Raw genomic sequence first — 8307 nt, forward strand, 5'->3', positions numbered from 1 at the left:
AAAAATGGCCAGTATGCACCGTTGAAATGTAACGGGTGCATTGCAAAGCCCGAATGGCATACGCCGAAAAGCGAAAGTGCCATAGGGGCAGGTGAAGGTATTCTTTTCTTGATCATCCGAAAATACAGGTACTTGATTGTACCCTGAATAACCATCAAGAAAACATAGAAACTTTGTCCTGCTAACCGTTCTAGAATTTGATCGATGAAGGGCAATGGAAAATGATCCTTCCTAGTAATGGCATTCAGTTTTCTATAATCTATGCATACTCGCCATCCAGATGATATGCGAGTTGGAAGTAGTTCACCTTCTTCGTTCTCCACCACAGTAATACCAGATTTCTTAGGTACTACTTGAGTGGGACTGACCCATTTACTATCGGATATGGGGTAGATGATTCCAGCATCTAACCACTTTACCACCTCTTTCTTTACTACTTCACGCATGTTTGGGTTCAATCTCCTCTGCATATCTCGATGGAGTTTGGTATTTTTCTCAAAATGAATATGGTGCATGCAAATGGAGGGGTCAATTTCTTTTAAATCGGCAATGGACCAACCGATAGCCTCTTTATGTTCTTTCAGAATACCAACCAATTGTGCTTCCTGATTAGGGGTCAAGTCTGATGCAATGATTGCCGGGAGGGTGTCATTGAGTCCTAGAAATACATACTTAAGCGTAGCAGGAAGAGGTTTCAATTCTAACGTAGGTGGCGATTCTAAAGATGGGACTATTGGTGTACTGGCTAATGTGGGCAATGGCTCATACTTGATTGTCCATGGAGGAGTGGTTTTATCATGTGGTGTATCTAACAAGATGTTAACTTCTTTCCTATATTCCTCAAAGTCACCAACTCCAAAGTGAGCCAAGCAAGTATCTAAGGGGTCTGGTGCTAGAATTATGGGTGTTGCATCTTCTATAATATCTTCTAGTGTATCTACTTCGAAGCAACTATCCATTGATGGTCCTTGGGAATCACCAAACACATTCAGTCTTAGTTTCTTATTCCCAAACGATACGTCCATGACTCCTGTCCTACAATTAATGCATGCATTTGCCGTAGCTAAGAAGGGTCGTCCTAAGATAATGGGAATTTGTCTGGGGTTGCCACTTAATTCCATATCGAGAATCAGAAAATCAACTGGAAAGTAAAACTCATCTACCTTAACCAAGACATCCTCAAGCATTCCACGTGGTTCCTTAATTGATCTGTCGGCTAACTGCAGTGTGACTGATGTGGGTTTCAGTTCTCTAAATCCAAAAAGTTCATACACCGAACTAGGTAAAAGATTCACACTTGCCCCTAAATCCAGAAGAGCTTTTTCAATGTGATAATCTCCTATAACACAGAAAATGATGGGGGCTCCTGGGTCCTTAAGCTTTGGAGGAGTGGCATGCTGGAAGACAGAACTAGCCTGTTCAGTGAGACGTACTTTCTTTGGGATTTATGATCTAGATTTATGTTTTTGGGTGCACAAATCCTTCAAAAATTTGGCATAAGCAGGGACCTGTTTGATTGCGTCTAGAAGGGAAAGATTAATTTGGACTTGCTTAAACAATTCCAACATCTCATCGAGTTTTCCTCCCTTCTTATCTGCAGGAATAGGGGCTTTCAGGGCATCCAAAAATGGGGCTTTAGGCAAGTAAGATGATTCTGGTGCAGTTGGTTCCTTCTCTATTTTCAGGTCCTCTTTGTTCTTGGGTGATTTGGATTCGGTTAAAGATTTAGGGTCGGTCTCATTGGTTTTACTAGTGTGTTCAATGACCTTTCCACTTCTCAAAGTCATGATTGATTTGGCATGTTCAGAAAAAGCTTCTGGGGTATTAGAACTCTCAATCACAAATTGCCCTCTTGGGTTGCTCTCTGGTTGGCTAGGTAATTTTCCTCCTTCCCTCCTACTGAATGCAGTTGCTAGTTGACCTATTTGGGTCTCTAGCTTAGCAATGGATTGTGTGTGGGAGTTAAGGGTCTGAGTGTTGACTTCTAATCTTGCTAGTGCTTTCAGGACTTTTTTCTCAAAAGCTGAGCTGTGACCAGTAGTAGACGGTTGAGGAACATTTTGAAATTGATGGTATGGTCCATGCCTATATGTTGGATCTTGATATTGAGGTGGAGGTGTGGCAGAACCAACCACTGGTTGTGGTCTCCAGGAAAAATTTGGATGGTTTCTCCAGCTGGGGTTATAAGTGTTCGAATATGGATCGTTTCCTGGTCTGCGAGCTTGTTGGACTTGCTGAACCTGCTCGTGCACAAACTCAGGAAATTGGGGTGCGGCTGGGCATTCACTAACAAAATGGTTCAGACTTGCACACAATGCACAAACTTCTTGGATTGGATTAGGTGAAATCGGGGATTGTCCAGTGTTTAGAAGACGATCTAATTTTTGGGACAGTTCATCTACCTTTTGATGGATATCTATGGCATTTCCTACTTCATATATTCCACCTCTTTTTGAGTTTAACATGGGTTTATCTCTAATAGAGGCAGACATATGATGTAATGAATTTTCACTTAAAATTTCAAACAGTTGCCATGCCTCATCCTCACTTTTCAGCATAAATGTCCCACCGCATGATGCATCGACCATTTGTCGATGTCTTTCAGAGAGCCCATCATAAAAATATTGGATTAACTGCTACTTGGGTACAGCATGGTGGGGACATTTTCTAATAAGGTCTTTTAATCTCTCCCATGTTTCATGAAATATTTCTCCATCTAATTGGGAAAAACTAGTTATGGCTTTCCTTATTTGATTAGTTTTTCCTATGGGAAAATATTTCTTGAGAAACTCTCCTTGCAGCTGGTCCCAGGTTGATATAGTCATGGAATCCAAAGTATGTAGCCAGTATTTGGCTTTGTCCTTAAGTGAAAAAGGGAATAATTTCAACCTAAGAGCATCATCGGAGAAGTTGTGAATTTTGACAGTTGAGCATATCTCAAGAAATTCTTCAAGATGTTTATAAGGGTCTTCATTACTAAGTCCATAAAATGAAGGTAACATTTGGATTATACTGGACTTAATTTCATATTGAGTGGCCTCCACAGGGGGCACTTGAATACAAGGAGAGTAGGTATATGTGGAAGGAGTAAAGTACTCCTTCAATTGCTTGGGTGGATCATTCTCCTGATTTCGGTCCATCTTTTTATGTCTGTTGGCTCTAAGGGTTCTTTCTATTTCTAGATCAAAAGGTTGGATTTCTGATCGTAACGATCTACGGCCAAGCATACACCTTACAATTATACTGTAGAGCACACACAAAATTATTATTATTTTTTTTTATAATATATATTTTTATAATAAAGTGAGAAAAGAATGAAGAAAATCTAAAGAGAAGAACCTAAGAATCTTAAATCTATGAAAAGGGAGAAATTAATTAATGTTTAGATGTTAATTGCAATCAACTTAAACAATCATAAACTCTCTATCCTAAGGTTAACTTAGATCTAGATAGCTCCTAACTTTCAAGACCGCCTTTGAGCACTCCAAGCTCAAGACTGACTAACTGACTCGGCCAGGTAAGCGTAAGATGTGGGAGGTTTCCTGCTCGTTGCTTTTCTTAGACACCAACTGAGTTGGCCAGGTCAGTCAACGGAACCAATTGAAAACCACTTTCTTTAACCACTTGCCTTAGACACCGAGCAATTAATCAATCCGCACTCGGTTCAACTCTAGAGCTTCTTATCCTATTGAGCTCGAAATTCCTAGGGCTGACGTCTAGTTGATTTTAAATTAAGGTCTAGGTTATGCAAATGCAAGGGAGTGATTTGTGGGCCAAAGAAGGGTGATCAAATCCCCACCTTATCTAGTTAATGGGTTTTGCCCTTAAGATTAATTATGGAGATGCAATGCAAGGAAACAAGGTGTCCAATCAGGTTAGAAATTTTTATATTTGAGGTTACGCTATTTTAGTTAAGTGTTATGAAATATCAGTGGCTTCTTTTTTTTTTTAGTTTTGCAAGAAAATAAATTTAAGTGATTAAGTCTAAAAAGCAATAAATCACTGGCTATGAAAAGTAGCAAATTATTCTAAGCAGCAAAATTCCTAAGTAGTAAATTAGTTATGCAAGATAATTCTGTAATTATGTAAATAAGATTATCTAGCTAGAAAGCACTGAAAAAAAATTAAAATGAGAAATAAAAATTGAAAAGTATTTTTTTTTTTATAAAAAAAAATTTCAATTTTTTTTTTTAATTCAACCGTACCAAGATCCCCGGCAACGACGCCAAAATTTGATGCGTAGTCGTTGATAGCACCAAAAATAACTCTACTCACTACGTAGGTAGGATGAGTCGAGATCGTATCCTCAGGGACCTTGGGCTAAGTTGAGATTGCAAGGTAAAAGAAAGAAGCGTTGTTTTTGATTTAGAAAATAAATTATCGTAAAATTGAGGTAATTAAAAAATAAAGAGCTCGGGAGTTTTGAATTAATTTGCACTAGCAAAATTGTATCTCTTTTTTAACTAAATAGATGTGATTAATCTTAGAAAAAATACCTGTCTTTCCTCGGCACGCTCCATACCCGTAGATCACGGTGCATCTCCAAAAAGTACTAGGTAACCAACTCTTCTTTCCTCGGCACGCCCCGTATCCATAGATCACGACGCATCTCCGAAAAGTAAAAGTTGTTCCTAATATTAATCTAACAAGAAAGCATAAATAAAAGCATATGATAGGGAGCAAATAAAGAACTCATGACAATTTAAATAAAAAGCATAATCTTTATTGCATATAAAGAAATACAGGAAAGTTTAGAACAATAGACCATCTCTGTGTCATTACAAAATTTCTTCTCCACTCCCGAGACTGCTAGCCTAGCTGCTCATGAAGTAGTCCCTTTCTATTCCTCTATGCAAGGCTCTAGAAGAATTTCTGGGCTCCCCCTCTAATGAGAGTACAAAAGTCTTTTTATAGGTGATAGGAGGGAGGAGTTTTACATGATTTTTCGATGTGGGACTAAAAAAAAATACAAATCTTTCAAAACATTTCTAAATATTATTTTTTTTCTTATTTTGAACTTGTCTGCAGTGCGCCCACACCCGCGTCAGCACCCGTCCCGCGTCCACGCCCGTGCCCGTTCCGCACGTCCACGCCGCGTCCCGTGTGTTCACGCTGCCCACATTCACGCGCGCACCCAGGCAGCCTTTGAATTCATGTGAAACCAATCTTTTCACATACCAAAAAGAAACTTTTGTTTCTTTACAATGACATTTATATCCTTTTGGATTCCTTGCATAGTATCTTCATTTTCTATAATACCGGATGCATCTTTCTTTTATTTTAATTTTATTTTAAGTCCAAATTTTTTCAAACTTGAGTCTTTTTGATCTATAAATCGGACTCTTTGTATCGGCGATCATCTTTCCTGTAAAACATAAAAAGAAGCATCAAATTCTTAATAAATAAAATAAATTAAATATGATTTTCTGCTTTAAATGACTTACATTAAGTGTTTATCACTAAGCTTTCCAAGCTCCTCAATGTCTTTGATCACTGTCATACAGTACTCATGGACAACTGCCCTTTGCACATCTTCAGGTTGAAGAGTCTTTTGGATACTTCGAAGCATGCAGTATGGCTCTGCTCACCATACAACTCTTGTAGGTGAGTAATCATGGCCCGGGTAGTGGGCATATGCACGTGCTGGCTTTGCAACTCGTTTGACATAGATGCTAGCACATAGCACTTAATCTGACTATCTTCATCCATCCATTTCTCAAAAGCAGCTCTCTACTCAGTAGTAGGATGGTTTGGCAACACAACGGGATCCTGATCGAGAATATGGCTTAACTTTTCTAAAGTTAAGGCAATTCTGAGATTTTTGAGCTAGTCTTTGAAATTATTACCGATCAAACAATTGGTTTCAAAGATACGAGCTAGAGAATTTGAAACTGACATGATGGTTTAACTGCGAGAGTAGAGATTCCAGTTAGACTTTTGTACTTAATATTTTAATTTGCTTCTAGAGACTTTAAGATGTAAATAATGCCTCCCACTAATTTTTTAGATCCCTCCACTCTCTTGGAAGGAAATGGAAACCCTAACACGATAAAGGATTCTTAATGGATGTTGTGGTCCCATCGATGATATGCACCTCACCTAACGGTTATTGATAATATGCACATCGATGCTTAGGCAACTCTTTGCCCAGATGCTTCACTAAACATGTTGTAGCTACTTGATCTCTAAGTCATGTGGGCTCACCTAATAGTTATTGCCCACACTTCTTAGTTAAGACCGACCCACCATTCACAAGCAAGTGCAAGGCCATCATTGGATCCCTCACCTAATAGTTATTGGGCCCAACCCCATCCTTACCCTGGAGCAACTCTTTGCTAATAGAGTGATTGCATATTTTCGATGCAACTGAACCACTGTGACCAGTCAAGAACAATCAACATTGGTAACACATCTGCACATCTACAACAATGGAAGACCTATGGACTTAATATTTATGGAGAGATTTGGATTTAGGTCTCATCTAATCAGTCATCATATGATTGATCTAACTGGCATGGGGTAAACCATACCACTAAGCAACCTAATTCAAGATCTAATCTTCCAAATTGGCGAGATAAATAGAGAACAGTGGGGGTCCCCCTGTTGCCTTCCTTAGACACCAATGAATTGGCCAGGTTAGCTAACAAAATCAATTAAATAACCATATCTCACTAACTTGTCTTAGACATCAATAGGTCGATTGATCAAAATTGGTTAGCTCTAATGAATTAGACTCAGACCAACGAGCCAAATTAGGTCCTTAGATCAATCGATTCTACATACGGGACTCAATCGATTTGATCAACAATAATTGTATGATCATTAACTTAATTGATCTAACTCAATTTAATATTTGACTCAGTTTGATCAATTACTTAATTGAATTAGACCTATATGACTCAAATAAAAAATCTTAGATGTAATCCTATTACATGACCTAATTTTTAATTTTTCTATGACCAAAACTCTCATGCACAAACATAAATTTTAGATTCTAAAATTATATTTTAGATCTAAATTTTTTACATGAAAGTAAGTTTTAAAATATGAAAAAAAAATTTAAATTTTAACATACAAACATATATCATATATATGCATGTATAATTAGATCTAAATAAAATTTCAGATCTAAGTATGATATCATATATCTCATATACTAGTCATGAATGAGATTAAAAATAAATTTATGATCTAAATATGCAATCATATATCACATATATGAATCAAAATTCAAATCATAAAAAAATTTCAAATTTCATGCATGCATCTATATTTCATATGAACATTAACTAGAACTCTTTCTAGATTAAAATTCAGATCTATGCATACAACAATATATCAACTATATATTCTAAAATTAAATCTAAAATTAAATTTTAGATTTGAAGATCCATCCATACATCTAATGTATCAAAGAAAAAATTTATTTTAAAATCTTTTAAAAATATATATATATCAAAATTCAGCATATGAAAACCCATGGCTTGGATACCACTATTGAAATTTAGGATTTGGAGCATGTATATGTGTTTTAAAACTTAATTTTCTAAACACCACAATAGAGAATAAGAATAAAATAATTTTAATCTAAATTTTACATGCATAAAAATATAAAATTATATCAATCTATTTCATATGTTGAAATTGATATATGCTAAATTCAGATTATGATCAAATCACATATCTGTTTCGTAATCTCTTTTACCAAAATTAAATTTGAAAGAGATGAGGCTCTCTATTAGCCGTACAAGTATTAAGCCTTTATGAGTATCTGTTGGAAATTATGTCCTAAAATCAATCGTATGACGATTGAGTTCATCTTTGTATATGAATTATTGATTATTGAATAATAGTTATTCTGATATTTTTCATCACAAAGTGACATCTTTCTTGAACTCTTATACTGTGATGAAGTCTCTTGAACTATGCTAGTGTACGATAAAGAAAGAATTTATCGTATAATTCTTAAATAAGTTTGCGATCAAATGATACGTCATTACGGGATGATGATGTTTATCGAGTGAAGGTCGTTGTGTGCCATATGGGTTGGTTGTCCTCTTAACCAAGGAGTGTGGTGACACTGATATGCATACAGGTGAGATATAAGGGTATATCATTACTAAACAAGTGACTCACCTGCTGAGCATTCTGCTGTCAAGAGCTGTTTGCAAAATATATGGGTATAAATATCATTCAGATCTTAGATCACCATAGTGACTTGCAAGCAACTCACTGTGTTTTGGTGTCAAACTACTTGAATTTTTAATGCAGTGACGGAAGGTAACTGGATACAGTCAAGTACTTATG

At 36.5% G+C, this 8307-nt stretch overlaps 1 non-coding gene across 1 annotated transcript; it reads left to right on the top strand.

The window, feature by feature from the left end:
- Window positions 1-2647: 2647 nt before the first annotated feature.
- On the top strand, window positions 2648-2753 carry LOC140851868 (small nucleolar RNA R71). The gene has a single exon (XR_012134625.1). It is a non-coding gene; the product is annotated as a small nucleolar RNA R71 (small nucleolar RNA).
- Window positions 2754-8307: the final 5554 nt, after the last annotated feature.

This window comes from Elaeis guineensis, chromosome 9, assembly GCF_000442705.2.
Source record: "Elaeis guineensis isolate ETL-2024a chromosome 9, EG11, whole genome shotgun sequence".
NCBI classification, from domain to species: domain Eukaryota; kingdom Viridiplantae; phylum Streptophyta; class Magnoliopsida; order Arecales; family Arecaceae; genus Elaeis; species Elaeis guineensis.